The following is an 18,356-nucleotide window of genomic DNA, read 5'->3' as shown; positions in this document are numbered from 1 at the left end:
AAGCTTCCTTCTGGAGACAGAACTGGCAAACTCGTGATGAAAGGACACTACCATTGGCTAATTAGGAGGAACTTGGGCGGAGCTATTGCCGGCATATCCAGCCAGGCTAACCCCGCCTGATCCCACGCGACAACCACCAACCAACCACCAACACTTGAGGCCTTCGTACTTTTGATATTATCACGTGACGTCAGAAAATATGCTACGAATTATGGTTCAGAATCTTGCGAAGTTTTTACAAGGTATCGGCCATGAGAGAGGCCACGCAAGCCATGCCTACAGGAAGCCCCCTTTTTTTCAAAGATGGGTGATCATGGTGCTATGTATATATACAAGAATTCATGTACCGAGTGTCTAAAATTAAGCTTTATGGCTTTCTTAAAATTAGGCACTGGGTGGAACGCGCAGACCAACTGTGCAAATTAGTTACGTGGCCAGGAGGATAAAAAGTGATATCATAATTATCGCTGTCAGCAGCCGAATTAACTAAATTTGAATAATTAACATTTTGTTGACTCCAGTAAGTGGGTATGTTTGCATTGAAAAATTAGAGGCAGTCGTGTTTCTAGACAGTACTCAGTTGGAAGAATTCTTCTAGAGTGTCTGTGGTCCGAGATAACCGATTCGAAATTTTAATTGTCGTTCTCATGATTACGCATGCAAGAGAGTTAGTATCGGCGCAAAGCTCCTCCCTGATGTGACGCGGATGTTGCGGCTGTAGCGCTGTGATATCTTGATTTCGCCAGTGGAGAGGTGAAAGTTATCTTTGCCAATGCCTCCGCCCCGTTGTCAGACTAAACTCCGCACGCAACAGCCGCGCGCGAGGGTCTAGAAAAGGACGACTCAGCTGACCAAAATATGCGCGAACTCACACAATATTATCCGTTATTACCACGACTACCACAGTCCCCTCCCGGAAAAAGAGGGAAAGTCTTTCGCTACCCATAGCCATATCTCACAACTCACAGTGATGATGATGATGATGGTGATGGTGATGATACTACTAACTCTATTTTGCCCAAAACTGAGTGAAAGGAGGAAGGGGAAGTGGTAGCCTTTCTGAATTCCTCCCCCTCAGATGGCGGCCTGCAGCCCTTGGGCGCGAGCGGCATCTTCGGCCAGTTGGACGACTTCGACCTGTGTCTCGGGGTCGGAGCTAAGCAAAAAGGTCTCCCACTGCTCCGCACTGGTAATTCGTAAGCATGCTCGTATATTTCGTGGCTTAGCATCAAAATCCCAAATCATGTGAGTGAGTGTGGCTCGCTGGGTGCACCACTTGCATTGGTCATTATAAAGGTCGGGATAAATGTGACTCAATACTGCAGGATTGGGGAAGGCATTAGCCTGCAGCTGACAGAGGAAACTGGCTGATCTGTTAATTAGCCATGGTGTTGAGCCATTGAATAACGGCAGTATAACTTACATCAAGTTCCCGAACGTCACCAGCCGCATTGACCTGTCATGCGTTTCATCTCAGTTTGCTGGGCGATTTACATGGATCACTCACATAGAAACAAGAGGAAGTGATCATTACCCAATTTTCATAACCGCCCTCGACGCTTCGCAGTCAACGCGCCTTGAGAAAGTGAACTGCACAAACTGGGACGCATTTACCAGCGCTACGAGTAGATGTGTGACAGCTCAGACTGGTGACGGCGAACTCATCGACGCGAATGCATCTTGTTTGCGGGAAAGGACCCGCAGCCTAAGCAAGCGCTGGGATATACCAAAAAATGATCCCGAGTATCAAAGGCTGTGCGCGATACGAAGAAGAGCGGAGCGAAAGGCATTACGGACCAAAAATATGGAGGACTTGCGAGCTTCCCGAAGAGCTCGGAGACATGTCAGGCGCCGCCTAAACAAGCTACGTCAGCAACGTTGGAGGAGGTTCTGTGCTACGTTGAATGCGAAGCAACCTCTGGCACGCATATTGCGTGTGGTTAATGGAATGCGCAATCGCAGCCAGTAGCTACATCCATACACTTCCTCTCGCTGCACGACCGTGCAACCTTGAAAGAAGTCTCCGAAGAATATTGCAGACTTCTCTCAACGTCATCAATGCCTTCACCTGCGTGTGTCTTGCTCTACGAACTCGGGAGTGTCGGAACCAGCCCTTGACCTTCCTTTTACAATTGAAGAGCTTTCTTCGGCCATCTTCGACGTGAACAAGCGCTCCGCACCAGGCCATGACGGCGTCTAGCTCATTTGTCACGGCCTTCTCAGCTGCGCCTTTTGGAATTCTATAATTCAATATGGCAAAGAGGGAAAGTGCTTCCGGAGTGGAAGCTTGCAAAAATAGTACCACTTTTAAACCTAGAAAAGCGCCAACCACCAAGGCATCTTTCCGGCTTATTGCGTTGCTCAGTTGTGTTGGAAAGTTAATGGAAATAATTATACATTCAAGGATGATCTGTTATCTTGGGAGCAGGAAAACTTTCCCTCGAGAAATGAATGGCTTCCGACAAAACAGATCTTCGATAGATAACATCATCGCTTCCATCACATGTACCCCGACGATTATCCGAGCGCACAGTGCGACATCTGCAAACAAGGTACGGCCAATCGCTGGCACATCCTATGGGACTGTGCAGCCATACAAGACGGCGTCAGCTTCACAGAATACCCCGCAGATCTCCAAATCGCCATCACCTCAACCAACAAGTCGGATCAAGAGTGGGCCATCCAGCAGGTTCTCAAGGCACTCGAAAGGCACGGACTCCGCAAAGGGGTTCCTGTCGAGTAGGGCTGCCCAAGAGGATGCAACGCACGGCCACGTTGAGGTCGGCCCGTCAACCTGGCTTTACCTACTGCAGGATTTACACAATAAAGTCCTTTCCATCCATCCATTAGTGTCTTCTATCGAAGAGTCACTCAATTCCGGCTGTACACCAACCGCCATTTTCCTGGACATCAAAGCTGCGTTCGACTCGGTCCTTCACGCAGCAATCCTTGCTGCTCTTGTAGACTATGGTCTCGGGGGTAGAATATACGCATGGATAGCGGACTACCTTGATGGACGGCAGCTTTTTATGTCTACTCCGAGCGGCCCCACATCTTACTACGCTGTGGAAAGGGGTGTACCACAAGGTGCTGTACTAAGTCCACTGCTATTCAACCTAGCCCTCATTTCACTCTAGCGAGTCCTGCCCCGTGGAGTGAAGATCACGCTATATGCAGATGACATCTGTATCTGGTGTGCCTCACGTTGAAGGCCACGGTTGTGCCTCAGCCCGTAGCCTTCAACTGTCCCCCAATAAGAGTGTAGCCATGGCCTTCACACGAAAAAAGATGGATTGTTATCCCCTGATTCTAGGCGGTGGCGCACTCTCATATGCACGAGTTCAGAAATTTCTTGGAATTTTAATAGATCGCAACTTGACCAGGTCACCCGAGGTTAAACGGTTACGTGTCCAAATTTCTTTGGCCACTCAGGTTTTGAAATGTCTCGCGGGTTTACGCTGGGGCAGTGATTGCCATTCAATGGTCATGCTGCATAACGGCTATGTGGATGGTGTGCTGATGTACAGCCTCGTTATCCTACAACGAATATCATACACAAGCAAGAAGAGTCTTGAGGCAGCAAGGAACAACAATTTACGCATCTGTCCTGGGCTTCCAAAGTGATCTTCGAGCGTCGGAACTCTTGCAGAGGCACGTTGTTCGCCTTTTGACGTGATTAGAAAACAGGAGACCCTCCGATTGCACCTGAGGCATCGGCTTCACTCAAGGAATCACTCTTTAAGTCGGGTAACCTCAAAATGCTCGAGCTCTGGACTCACCCCAGCAATTGGCAGTATACCCCTGTTAATTCCAAATCAGCCGAAACAAATAATGCCTCGAAATGTCCCTCCTTGGAACGTTACTCCTTTACAAATTCAATGTCTTATCCCTGCAATTGGCCCCAAGAAGACGATGCCCCATATTGAAATACGACATATCGTGCTAGAATACATGTATAAAATGTATTCGGCTAGTAGAATTCACATATTTACGGATGGATCGTCCTCCCCGCAAAGCTCTTCATCTGGAATGTACGGGCCAGTTACGGCTGAAATGTCTTCATTTCGTCTGGAACGACCCACATCATCTACAGCGGCTGAGCTCTATGCCCTTAAAGAGGCAATAGTTTACATCCTACACCACCAGCCGCATCAGTGGAGCATCTTTACAGACTCGAAGGCAGCTCTGCAAGTTTTGTCGAGGAGGAGCAGATCTTCCCTACACCATACTGCAGCCTCCGATGTCTCCTACATTCGCCACCTCGCTTGCATTGCTGGACACACTATAAAATGGCAATGGATACCTGGCCACTGTGGTATTATTGGAAATCAAAAAGCCGACGAAGCGGCCCGTATGGGCCTTAACCACAGGATATATCGCAAAGTGTACTTTACAAGAACAGAGGCTTCTACCATGGCCCATCGCTTTGCAGTAACTGCAAGAAACCGGCTATGGTGCAACGAACCGAATGACGAAGTATTTTTGCACGCTATTGACCCTGAATTAAAATCAAGACTTCCAAGACAGCTCCCTCGTAGGCTGGAGACATTATAACATTGCCTACGACTGAACTCGGCTTACACTAACAGTTACCTTTTCCGCCTCGGACTGACGACCAACCCGTACTGCGATAACTGTTCTTCCGTAGAAACCATTGAAGATATTTTATTAGAATGTGTGGCCTACTTGGCAGCAAGATCCCGTTTTTTTTGTGATATTGAACGCCTAGATCAAGGGCCGGTAACTTCGAAGCCCATCCTAGGACCATGACTTGCCCCTCAAAGCAGCGTCGGGCTCTAAAAAGTTTGTTTTCTCATTTGGAGGAGATTGGCAACATTTCAAAATTGTGAATTCTGTGACACAATCTACAGAATATCCCGTCAAGCCCGTCAAGCCACGCCTGATTTATGTTTTTGTTTTTTTCTGCCCACCTCTTTCTAGAGCCTGTTTTCCCTGCATCCCCGACCCCTAGCAGAGAAGCATGTAGGCGATTACAAAAGCCGGCAAAACTCCCTGCTTTTTTCAATTAAGAGCCTTCTCTCTCTCTCTTTCAGGCTACAGATGTACATCTGCTGAGCGTGGGATGCGCTGTTGGGTTATTTCTGGCGCTCCATGCGATAGTGCTGAGCAATGTCCCGGTAGGTCACCAGCCTGTCCCTAGCCCCATGGTCCGAGCCAACAGCGTCGTCAGGGCAATCCCGGGAACTGAAACCTCGGGCCGCCTCGTGTGCTAGCTCGTTGGCTGGGAGAGAAGAATGGGCCGGTGTCCAGATTAGTTGCACGTTGCGCATACAAGCGGCTTGGACGGAGCGTAAGATGCGTAGGGCGGTATTAGAGATCCTGCCAATTTCGTAATTCCGGAGAGCTGTTTTAGAGTCGCTCACTATGGTTTTAGCCATTGTGGAGGCGACGGCAAGCGCAATAGCGGCCTCTTCTCCTTCCTCAGCGTAATTGGTGCAAATAGAGGCGGATGCCAGAGAGTTGCCTTTAGCATCGATTGCCACGACGGCCATGGCGCGCGTAGGGTGGTAATCAGCGGCGTCAACATAGCATACATCAGGGTCATCTCTGAAACGCTGGTGCAGGGCAGACGCTCGGGCATAACGGCGATCTTGGTGGTGCACCGAGTGCATGTTTCTGAGTATAGGGGAGACGTAGATGGCCTTTTAGATGCAACACATCTCATGCTCGCCCCTCTGTCCTTCCTGCGTCTGTACGGCGTTGTCCACACAGCTGCGCCTCTCCTCCTCTCCTCTCTCCGATAGCGAACGCTGTCTCCCAAACAGCTGCGGGTTGGCGCAGCGCGCTCTCTCTCCGTTGCTAGGCGCCGGTGGGCGGCGCTGCGCTCGGCGCTGCGCGCGCTGCGCATGTGCAGTACTCTCTTTCTCCGCGCTCTCCTCTCCTTCGGGCGCTGTGAATATAAAGCGGCATGCCGCGCTCCGACGGTCTCAGTCGACGGTCGTCCGCGTTACGCTTGCACTCTCTCGCAGTACTCGACGATTGCTTGATGCAATCGTCGAGCCCATAACTGTGCACTTTACGGACCACAAGGCACTCATTCTCGTCTGCAATAAAGACCGTACCTGAGCATACGTGTACTGCATGTGCATTGCATGGTGAAAATGGAAAATTACGCCCACCTCCCCTTCGCGTGAGAATCCCTGCTATAAACGTAATCAATACGATGGAAAACGCCAATGGAACCCCCCATGAGATGCGTTGCATCACACCAGGGTTCCCGCGAGGGGAGGTGGGCGTAATTTTGAACGTGAGGAGGTAGCGAAGTCTTGGTACCATGTTGGCTGGCATACGGAATGCCTAGTTTCTGGAGTAGAAGGTGTCTTGTGTGACTGCTAGATAATCGCTGGTTTTGGGCTGTGCGCTGCACTTCTACAAGTTCTATTAGAGTATTATGGATACCCATAGTCATGAAGCGTTCCATGGATGCCGTGATGGGAATGTCCGCGGCCTGTTTATAGGCTTTGCGTTTTATGCAGTCTATTTTACATTGTTCAGCTTTTTTGAGGTGGAGGTATGGAGTGACATACGTAGTACGGCTTATAATCAAGGCTTCCACTAACCGGATGAGGTTGCGATCCTTTAGTCCATGGTGGCGGTGCGCAGTTCGTGAAATAAGACGGCTTATTTGTAGTGAACTTGCAGAGAGAGCTTTGATGGTGTCCGTATTTGAGCCTGATTAATGAATGCGGAGTCCAAGAACACGTATGCACGGGACGATGGGGATAACGCGATCTTGTAATGTGAGCTGAATGCCTAGAGTACCTTGGCGATGTCGCTTGCCGGAAGGACTGTGGAGAAGTTCGGATTTCTGCGGGGAACACATCAGAATGCGTTCTCCGGCGTAAGCTTCCACTATGTCGACAGCTTGTTGTAGGAGGTCTTCGATGTGCGCGTCGCTGCCTCCAGCCGTCCATATGGTGATGTTATCAGCGTATAAACTGTGATGCACATGCGGGATAGTAGAAAGGAGATAAGGGAGTTTTATCTTTGCTACAGTGAATAAAAACGGCGATAGGACCGATCCTTGGGGGGTGCCACGATTACCCAGGGAGATGGTAGCCGATTCCTTGCAACCCCAACCACAATTTCCGCCGTGCAGTCCATAAGAAAGGCCTTCATGTAGTCGTACGTTTTGGGGCCCGCATGGAGATCTATCCGATTGTTTAAAGGAGTACTGACACGAAATTTCAAAGCCGAGATAACTATGTAAAACGCTTCCTTTTTATCAGGAGATATCTCCCAGCAAGTTTCAACAACAACCGTTCAGCGAAACATATTTAAAATCCATTTTAATCTTCGCCCGCACGAGAAAGGCCAGATCGGGTCGACGTGACATCATCTGCTACGTGCCCCAAACTGTCGACGCCGGGGCTCCCGTGACGAAGCCGACGCGCTGGCTGTGGTTGGCGCGCGCTGCTCGGGCGTGTGTACACGTCATGGTTTTGGGACTGACGTCATGCTACCCGGGCCTGTGGGGACGGCGAAGACCTCGGCCGGTCTGGGCGCGCGCGTGCGCTCGCTCGCGCGCGCTTCCAGAGAGGCAGCGATACGGCAAGAATGGTGACGCCATGTGATACATGCTGTCATGGCGGCCGCTCGGCGTTTTTTTGTCGAAACCGAAACTGGCACGAATAAACGACGCCGTAAATGAATGTTTACGCTGCGCTCGACCGTCTAATCTGTCACTCTATGATTAGTGGGCTGGTAGGCACGCATAGCAGCGAAAAAAACGTAACATAAAAATTTCGTGTCAGTACTCCTTTTAAATCGCATCGCGCCTGACGTGATCAAAAGCTTTAGTTAGGTCGAGTGCCACGATGGCTCTAGTGTCTCCTGCTGGGCATTACTCGGAGTTAATGATCTGATGTTGAAATTGGATCATGACATCTTGTGCGGAGAGTCATGGCCGTAAACCGAACATAGATGGCGGAAACAGCTGGGAAGATTCCATGTCACGATGGAGACGGGTCAAGACCACGTGCTCGATTAGTTTTCCTATACAGGAGCTCAGCGAGATGGGCCGCAAATTGTCTATGTGAAGGCTCTTTCCGGGTTTTGGTATGAGAGTAATCTTGGCTGCCTTCCACTGTGGCGGGAGGGTGCCAGAGTCCCGGCAATGGTTCATGTAGTCTGTGAGAGCTTCTAGGGATGAGTCATCTAGATTATAAATAATTTTGTTATAAGTTTTATCCGGGCCGGGGGAGGATTTGCTGCGTAGCCCTCGTGCTGCCGCGCGCACTTCTGACACGGTTAGAGAACTCATAGTCTAGACAAGCGGCATAAGAGTGCTGCGCATTAGTAGGCAATTCTCCAAATTTCCGCAGATTTTTTGCCAGAAGCTTAGACCTAAAAAATCATAGTTTTTTTCATAAAACGATATTACCAGCAAGCGTTAATAGAAATGTTTGGCGCTCATGCGAAAACACAGAGCCGTATTTATAAACTAAAATCTGGTTTACTTTTCGAAACTGTCGATCGCCTGACGGTATCAATGCCATTCATTGTTGACTCGGTTTTAGCAAAAGCCAGCAGGTTCATAAACGTATGGAAGACTAGTGTACACCCCTCATGCGGTTTCACGGCGGTCAATGTCTTCCTGGGGTACGTTCCATAATTACTTAGGGCGTCTTTGTTATCATCATCACCTACGTGGGGAACAAATCCAGCCGTTATTTAGCCACCACCACCACTAAGAAAGACGACGACGGGGGCAACAGCTATGGGCGGAATTATCAGCCGCGCCCACTTTCACCGACATAGCGGGCCGGCAGGATCGGAGTCGTCGCCATCGACCGAACCGTCTGCGGGCATCGAGAACCCCGACATCCTCCGGCTCGTATTCGACCTGCTCGACCAAGACGACCGCATAAGCGCTGCGCAGGTGTGCGGGGCTTGGAGGGCCGTTGCTGACGATGCACGCGTCTGGAGCCACTTCGAGGCCCAGCTGTCTCTTTCGCACAGCGGCGACTCACCCGTGCTGCGCAGTCTCGAGAGGCGAGGGATCCAGAGGATCAAGGTGGCAAACCCCGACGACACGCTCACGCGTCTACCACGACTGCTCCGCAAGCTTCCGTTCCTCAAGTCTCTAGACCTGTCTCACTGCGAGAACTTGACGGACGAACGCGTCGGCACGACGTTCGAGCCTCGGCCGTGCACGTCGCTGACGAGCCTCAACTTGAGCTGGTGCTCCAAGATCACCGACGTGGCCGTGGACTGCATCACCAGGCAGATACCCAATCTGGAGATTCTTTGCCTCAGCGGCTGCAGATCTGTCAGTGATTGGGCCATGGGCCTTATCGCCATGAGGCTGAGGAGACTGATCGTCCTGGAGGTCAGGGCATGCAATATATCCAACGACGGCCTCCTGCAGATCGCGGGCTTCTCCCCAGATGGAGCACCTTTGAATAATATGGGTGACTGTCAGCTCGAACAACTGAACGTACGGTTCTGCGTGCTCGTGTCCGACGTCGGCCTGGAGGCTATAAGCCGCGGCATGCGCCACTTGGTCAGTTTAGACCTAAGGAGGTGCGCTGATGTGACTGACGCAGGGGTCGAACACGTGGCGAAAATAGCCACTCTCAAGCGGCTGGTCCTGAACCGGTGTGGCCTTGTTACGGGAGATGGGATTTATCACATTGCATCTAGGCCGTCCTCGCTGGACGAACTCGACATCGGGGCGTGCAGACGCATCGGCAACGGTATCACGAACATCTTCCAAGGCAACGGTATTGTCGGTGTAACGAAGCTCCACGCACAGTCCTGTGGCGGCGTCTCGGACAGTGTCCTGGGTATGCTGTCAGAAAGGTTCGTGCACCTCACAGGGCTCGATATATCCGACTGCAAACTTGTTACCTGCAAGGGGATCAAGGCGCTGTCGACTTCTATGCGCGAGCTCCGCTGTATCCACCTGTGTTGGTGTCCCGCGCTGACAAACCGGGCTCTACGCCACCTGTCGCGAATGCCCAGCCTTCGTACAGTCAGCCTGAAAGGCTGCAGGAAAATAACTGGGAAATGCGTCAAGGCCGCCTCTGGTGAGAACACACCGTCTAAATTGACCGAGCTGGATGTGGGCTATACCGGCGTTGGCGACACCGGGCTACGCTACATCGCACAGGTAAAAAAAACAAAGGGTTGTCTCTTAACTACCCTTGAAGCGTAATTGTGAAGACGCCTTCGTCCTCTCAACTAATACTTCCGCGAGTAGTACTTCGGTCTAAAAAGACGGCAGGTGTATTTTTTAATGCGTAGCAATCTTTACTGAGTACCCCCACAGCCAGGACCGTGCAACGCCTTGCATTTCCACAAAAATGCAGATATCACGGAAGTTTAATCGCCATAACGCCGTAAATGGAGATAACTGGTCACACGAAATTTTGAAAAACCAAAAAAAATATAAGAAATTACGGAAAATTACGAAACGTGTAACACATGGCATTTCCACAATAATGCAGATTTCCCGAAAGTTCCTACTCTAATCGTTGTAATAGCGTAAGTGGACATTTGTCGAACGAAATTTTGAAAAACTAAAAAAAATAAGAAAAAATATAAAATTATTACGGAAAATGGCGAACCATGTAACGCCCTACATTTATACAATAATGCAGATTTAGTGAAAGTTCCAAATGTAATCGTTGTAATAACGTAAATGGAGATAATTGTTGGGACACAATCTTCAATATTCAAAATATTACGGAAATTCAAAATATTCACAAATATTCAAGAAATTGCGAAAAATGACAAAACGTATGGCATTTTAACAAAAATGCAGATTGGCGAAAGTTCCACCTGTAATCGTTATAATAGCGTAAATAGAGATAATTGGTCGAACGAAATTCTGAAAAACTAAAAAATAAAAAATATATAGAATAATTACGAAAAAGAGCCAACCGTGTAACGCCCTATAATGCAGATTTCGGTAAAGTTTCCCCTGTAGTCATTATAATAGCGTAAATGGAGATGATTGGTTGAATGAAATTTTGAAGAAATAATAAACAAAAATATACAAAATACGGAAAATGAATAATATTGCATAACAACCTGCATTTCCACAATAAGGCGGCTATTGCGTTAGTTCCACCTGTAGGGGTTATATTAACGTAAATGTGGTAGAAATAAATTTTCAAGCACTACAAAATAAGAAAAATACAAAAATACGCAAAATGGCGAACCGTGCAACGCCCTGCATTTCCACAATATTGCAGATTTCGCTAAAGTTCTACTTCTTATCGTTATAATAGCGTAAATTCATGAGATAATTGCTCGGACAGTATTTAGAAAAACCCAAAAAATTTGGCCGGAAGAAACTTCCACTCAAGACAAACGGCATAAGAACTGTACGCATTAGTAGATAATTCTCTGAATTCCTGTATAATGTTTTTTCTGACAGCCGAACGCATATACAGGGTGTTACAAGGAAGACTGAGTAATTTGTAAAAAAAGTTGCAGAGACATCTACGTTCGTATCCTACTATGTAAGGCGCGATAGTGATACTTCGACTCCCACAGAGCGTGTTCGTACGTGTTTCTTTTCTCTTTGGGGGTGCCCGTTTTGTGGTTCCTGTTTCTTTTCGAAGGGGGTACGATGGCCCTTCCCGATTGTATTTTTACATCCGCTTTCTTGGTGCTAGGAGAGTGGTATCTCCGATTTCTTGAAATGCGTTAGAAAGACACAAGTTGATGACCTATCCATCGTCATTATCAGCAACATCCTACTTAGGACGACTGCAGCGTGAAGGGCTCTCCTATTGACCTTCGCCCGCTGTTGTCCTGCGCTTCCCGAGTCCATTCTTTGCTCCGAATATTGTTATTTCATCCCTCCATCGAGGGAATGGCCGTCCCCTTCTTCTAGACCCGCCTAGACATGTTCATCCTGCTACCCTGGTGTTCCACCTTTTGTTAGTTCGTCTCACGGTCAAAATTTTGAGGTTGAGAACTGCCTTATATGCTCTCCTAATGATGGTGTTTCTTTCACTTTCTTTGGTGCGGGTAAATTTGCGGTAGCGCAGGCTCTGCAAGGTTCTGGTCATAATCATTGGTTGCATGAGTCTTATCGTTTATTTCTCTTTTTCTTGCTCTTCTCTTGGTTGGGCGTTTTGCTTGCGGGCCATAATTGGTTAAATATTTTCCGTTTTTGGCGATCGTGAGTTGGGAACTACCCCCTTGACTAGAACCCTGCCGAGCATTCTTACGTGGCTGTTCTCTGGGAGGATATTCGTACCTATTTTCAGAGTGATTTTTAACTTGGCCGCGTGGCGCCATCTGCCGTTCACCAAACCGAGCTTGCAGAGGAGACATTACCGTGGGAATATTGAAGAGTGTTTTGAAAACTTGTGTGAATAAACGCTATACAGTGTCTCTATTTTAGCTATTTTCGGCTTATAATCTACGCCTCCCTTGATTTCTGAGAGACCGGCGTTAATCCTTTGTCCCCTGTTTTAGTTAGGTCACCCACTGTTGGTGCCGGCATAAGTCGCGGTGGAAAACACAGCTCCGTAGCTCAGTGGCTAGGGCGTTGCGCTGCTGAGCACCAGGGCGCTGGTTCAATTCCCGGCAGCGGTGACCGTTTTTCTGATAGAAGCAGGAAACAAAAACACCAGCGTGTCGAGATTTCGGCAAGTAACTAAAGTGGTCAACATTCTTCCGGAGGCTTCCACTACGGCATGCCTCTAGCCCACGGGTACCTTCCGGGCATGAATTGCGGGAAATTTATATTTTTGATCTTCTGGTGGAAACACGCTTTGGTGTGATGGCGTAAGTTGCGGGAACGGCTACAGACCGTGCCTGCCGAGCATGCTACAACCGGCAGGGCACAGAACAAACTTCACCGCGCAGGCACGGCACCTGGTGAAAACGCGTGTCCTTTCTTTCGTATCCCCCGTTGTATAATTGTCCTCCATTCCAAACTTCTGTTGCCGTAGCTCCACATTAAAGGTTCAGCGGAGTCCTCGAATCTTGCTGCTTCCGTAGCTTCCAGGTGGCAGCGGTGACGTATTTCCGTGGAAGCTTGATGAGCACGGCTGATAGCGGACGGCAAGGAGCCACGGGGGAATCGAAAATGAGCCTAATAACGCTATCGCGTTAAAATAGGCATTCGGAGGTAAAGCAGAATGGCTCTCGTCTGTGCTAGTTGGTAAATTTTCGGAGTTGGTAGTGCCAGTTGGTAGTTTCGGAGGTAAAACTGTTTTTCTTGCCCGAAGTAGTCAGAGTCTGTGGCGGAGGCAATAAAACTGGTTCCAAGAGCTATTTACCGAAATAATGAACCATAATTTCTTAATTAACTTTTCAATTATTCTAGTTAGGTGTTTGATTGTAATGAGGAAATTGTAGAGGATCATAAAGCAAACCGATAACCATCATTAGATTTGCGAAATAATTACATGCAGAGCTACCGCGCTCAGAACCTCAGCTCTCCAGATGAGCGCAACGGGCTCCGAGCGGAAGCTGACCGCACCAAAGCCACGCCCACGCGTTCATATCACTCGAAGCTGTACACGTCACATGCCCACCACGCTTTACCTTTGGCTCGAGCAGAAAGCGTTAAGAGAACGGTGAAAGGGAAGTTGATGGTTCTATACCACTCATGAACTGGCCCTTTCTGGTGGCATTGCCGTATCAGGGGCGATTTCGAAAGTTATGCATAGATTCGCCAACGAGGATGACAGCCGCCGTGACATGATGACAGGATGACAGGACAACGGCCGAAGACGTTAACTGATAAAGCGCGAGTTATTGAATAAATTTCGAATTTCGCGCCGTAGTGACTTAACATTGGGCATGAGTTTCGTGTTATGGGCCAGCACTTAAAACATAATAATCAGTGCGCTGACTGCACGTTATCATTCAAGTGATGCCATAAAACGAAACAAGAGGCCCCACTATAATCGCCAAGTCAGGTTTCTTGACGGTGTCTTAGGTCACCTGCTGACAGTCACACCAACAAGTTTCCCTGACTTAACTGAGAAATAGCCGGAAGGCGACTGGGAGTTCGCGACCTGTTTAATATTCTTTTTTAGCGCATAGCACTTTAGGGACTCGCCTTGTCGTCCTAGCTCGCTTGATGGACCCAAGTAGAGCCCCACAGCGTTCCGTCATAGCGGCTGTCGTCGCGGCGTAACCCAGAGACTTCCAAAGCCAAACGGCTTTATAGTCATAAGCGTTCGAAACTCGTGAATTGCTGGCGCTTGCCATACATCTCGTTGTTTATCGCAAAGAAAACTGGAGGTACATTTCAGGAAAGATACATGTAATTAAGATGCAGCACCCGCGTTCATTTAGTTAGGAACGCTCTTTGGGCTGGTTTTACGAAAGTAAGCGAAAAAAAGTGGCAGTGCAACGCCGGCACATGCGGGAGGAAAAGCAAGGACAAAAAGAACAGAACTCCCGTTGGCGCAGTTTCGGGCCGGGGGCGCGCGAGCACTGTGAAGGCGGGAAATTTGAATTGGCTTAGGTGGTAGCAGTGAGAGGATAACGGCGCTACAGCCCGTTACGGCGAATCACTGCTCCGCACTTCCGACAACTTTCACATTGAGTAGAACGGCTTGAATTTTTTTTATACTTCAATTATTTTATTTGAAATGCGCAATAAAATTTGTGTCATTGTTATCGAACCAAAGCAGTTCTTTTATGAAGCAAACTTAACTGCTGTTTTCCTGGCCGCTGTAAACTTTAGTAACCATGAATGCGCGAAGAAGGTTAATTCTGCGTCGCAGTTTGTAGGACTTGGTTAATGAGGAAGTGCAAGGATATGCAGTAAGTTTGTGAATTTTTGTGTGATTTTTTTATACCTGCAGAATATGAGAAACCTGCGCAGCCTCAGCCTTACCCGTTGCACCATCAGCGACGCAGGGCTGGCGTTGATCGCACAGAACCTCTGTCGCTTGCACACGCTCAGGATCGCGCAGTGCCTCGGAATCACCTACGAGGGCCTCCTCTCCGCGGCTTCGAACCTCACGAACCTCCGCGCCGTCGACGTCAAGGCTTGCCCAAGCATAACCAAGGACGGAAGGCAGAGTCTGCTGTCAAAACTGCCTCATCTGAAATTCTTGTAATGCTTATTGACCGGATAACAATATAAAATTCATGCTGTGGATGTTAACTCTCACGGATTTTTTCCCTTTCGTTTAATAAAGAAGTTCAAATTTGTAAGACTCTTTCTTGCGATGCTCCAAGCATTGCGGTACGCGTAGGTTTTAACGCTGCTACCGCGCCAGTATAGATGAACTTAGAGAAAGTCAAGGAACTTCGGAGTGTATTGTAAATTGTTATGAAGCAATGTGTACGCAATGAAATGACCTTCCACATACACTTGTCTTCATCGCCGTACTTCACTCGGCAGTTTGCAATGAATGAGGTACTATGCATGTGTCGGAGGGGCCACCTCCTGGCTAAGAAGCTTCTGCAGGCAGCTTGAGAATTTGTGATAATGATTGGGTACTTCGTATCTATGAGTGTTAAGGCGATAGCTAACTCTTCAGCAATCCAGGTTGACGATGTCTTGATTGATGCACAAGTCATTTTTCGTGGCGGTGGCTTATAGACACCGGCCGCGATCCGCACAAACAAGATTCCCAGACTTCATTGAAAAATACCGGGAAAGTGGCTGGGAATTCGCGACGGCTTCATATGTTTTAGGGGTGAAGCTCCTCTTGCTCGGGCCATGTCCCAGCCGTACACGGCACATTGAGGATGATTGTGGCAGGATCCCCCTACGGATTGGCCAACCAAAGATTGGCCGAAGAGGTCATAACGTTCAACGCGTTCGTTGCTACCCAACAAGGAGGAGAGGAAGAAGAGGTTGTCGTTCGTCGCCTGCGAGCCCAAGACTCTTGCTCGGGCCCTGTCCCGTCCTTCGTTGCTGCCATATACGGCGGAATGATGATTATTGTGGCAGGATCCCCCTAGGGATTGCCCAACCAAAGATTGGCCGATGATGTCAAAACGTTCAACGCGTTCGTTTTTATTTTATATTCCAAATATTTTATTTTTCAACAAAATTAATCCCCCAGTCGGTGATGAATCGTGTTTGTGCATTTTTAGCGGAAGCCGGGATGATTCCCGTCAACAAAGGGGCCGGCCTTGTTTGTGTTTTTGGTACCTCGCGCGCCTTGATCGCATCGTCTTCTTTCCGCAGTGTATGCCCAGCAAACCACGTTACGTCGTGCAGATATCCCAGAGACGTCAGCAATCGACATTGCAGATGTCCAGGAGACGTACCGTTGGGGTCGGAGTTACATATACTCAACGTTGCTACAACCGCAAAAAACCCATCCAAATAACGCGAAGGATAACGTCCAGTAGACGTCTCCTGGTACTTTTATACGCTGTTTACGGGATGTTACTTTAGTGGTACGTCTTATGGATGTTGTCGTGGTACGCATGCAAGACGTATATAGATGTCTGTTCTACATTGGTTTTCTGTCTTTGGCACAAGCATTAGTTTCTTATATTCATGACTTGTGTACGTTAGTATGATATTGTTGAGATGAACCTGTATGCCTGAAATTTACATTCTTTATACATTCCAAGGTTGCCTGCGTGTTGTGGGCATTTATACCTCAAATACATGTCTTACTAGCTGTTCAGCACTGTTTGCTGTTCCTTGTCACCTGGTTTCTAGATTAATGTGTTTCCACTTTTGAAGTGCTGCATACTGCATGAAGTCTCATATGTGAAGTGCCAAGCTGAGCACACACTCTCGCAGAAGCACACGAAACACAGCTCTAAACAAGAAATGTCGCATCGAAAACAAGAGGCAGTAAGTAACAGCAAACCAGTCCTGATCAGCACAAGCGCCCTGGACACTAAGGCAACCACAGTGGCGTCATCGAATTGTACCATACAGCACGGCTGTACAGACCTTCTGCAAATAAACTATCACAGAAACAATTCAAAAATTAATCTAATTAAAATGACAGTCTCCCATCCTATCTGTAAGTACCTGCAGCTGGGTAGTAGGAACGCTTTCAAAGCACACATAAAACACAAAAGAGTTCGGGTAAAACAGTTTATATTGACTTCCAAATTATATAACATGCTTTCACAACACAACCACTTTAATTTTCATTCCTCTCTGCCCTGGACCACAGGGTACACATTGTACAATTACAAGAATAGAACAGATTTTCATGACAATAAACAAGTCACACACAGAAAGGTTGACAAAAAATAGGGAAAAAAGCAAACATGTAAACCCAGGGTACAAGCACAAGATAGCTATCCAACTTGAAATATCGCACATTAAAATAATTGGGTGAAAAACAACTCAAGAAAAGTGTGAAAACAAAGAAATTATTGAATGGTGGTTATAAAAACACAGCAAATTTACGGAACTAAATAGTTCACATCTAGTGAAAAGTTTGTGGAACAATAAAACAAAAGCACCTAGGAAACACAGAAGTGGTGTTGTTGAGTGGTGGTTGTGAGTGCCATACAAATTTAAGTTACTTTAAACAAACCAACATCTAGGGAAATGGTTATGATCTATAGAAAAGGTGTGTATAAAGAAATGACTGTACGGCGGTTACAAGAGCAGTAGAAACTTACGTGATGAAATGATTCACACTTAGCGAAATGGCAGGACAACAATAAAACAACAAAAAACTTTAGAAACAACTTATTCAATTCTGGTTAGGAAAACAAAACGTTACACTATTTAAATATTACACACAAAGTGATATGATTTGGGAACAAACGAAAAAACGGGGAACACGGAAATGATTGAATATTAGTTACAAGAAGCCAGATTTACTTGACTACGTGATTCACACCAAGTGATACGCTCAAAGAACAATCACACAAAATAAAAACGCACGGAAGCACGGAAATGATACAATAGTGGTTCAATGGTGCATGCCTCCATCATCAGTTATGGTAGGGAGTCTTGAACAGTTTGCGTTCTTCGTTGTGGTGCGCCAGAAACTGCCAAAATAGTTTCAGCAGACCGGATTGCTGGCAAAGTAAGTAAAAATTTCGTGGTCCAAAGGCTGAAAGAAATTTAATACCGCTTCTAGCGATAAAAACTAAGAAGCCGCAGGTTGTCGACAAAGCTGATATTTGCGCAGGATGGACTGAAAATAAAAATCTTGGCCGTATACATTGTCTGGTGAAAGAATTTGATGTCTGTAACAACACGAAGATATCTAGTTACACACAATGCAGGATGCCACTCGCAGGTGGAAAAAAGCGTGTTCCCTGTTTTCCAAACCAGGAGAAGTCCTGCGCCAAGTTGACCGTCAACAGTAGCTTGAGCAGGCGCATTGTGCAGACAGTTGCAGTAGCACCTCCCTTGCAAGCCAGTTCATCAATCTAGGCATGGGTACAGGAAAATCTGTGTTGTA

The sequence above is a fragment of the Haemaphysalis longicornis genome, unplaced genomic scaffold (assembly GCF_048455015.1).
Source record: "Haemaphysalis longicornis isolate Haplotype H1 unplaced genomic scaffold, Haemaphysalis longicornis Haplotype H1 scaffold_3, whole genome shotgun sequence".
NCBI lineage: Eukaryota > Metazoa > Arthropoda > Arachnida > Ixodida > Ixodidae > Haemaphysalis > Haemaphysalis longicornis.
This window is presented reverse-complemented; position numbering follows the sequence as displayed.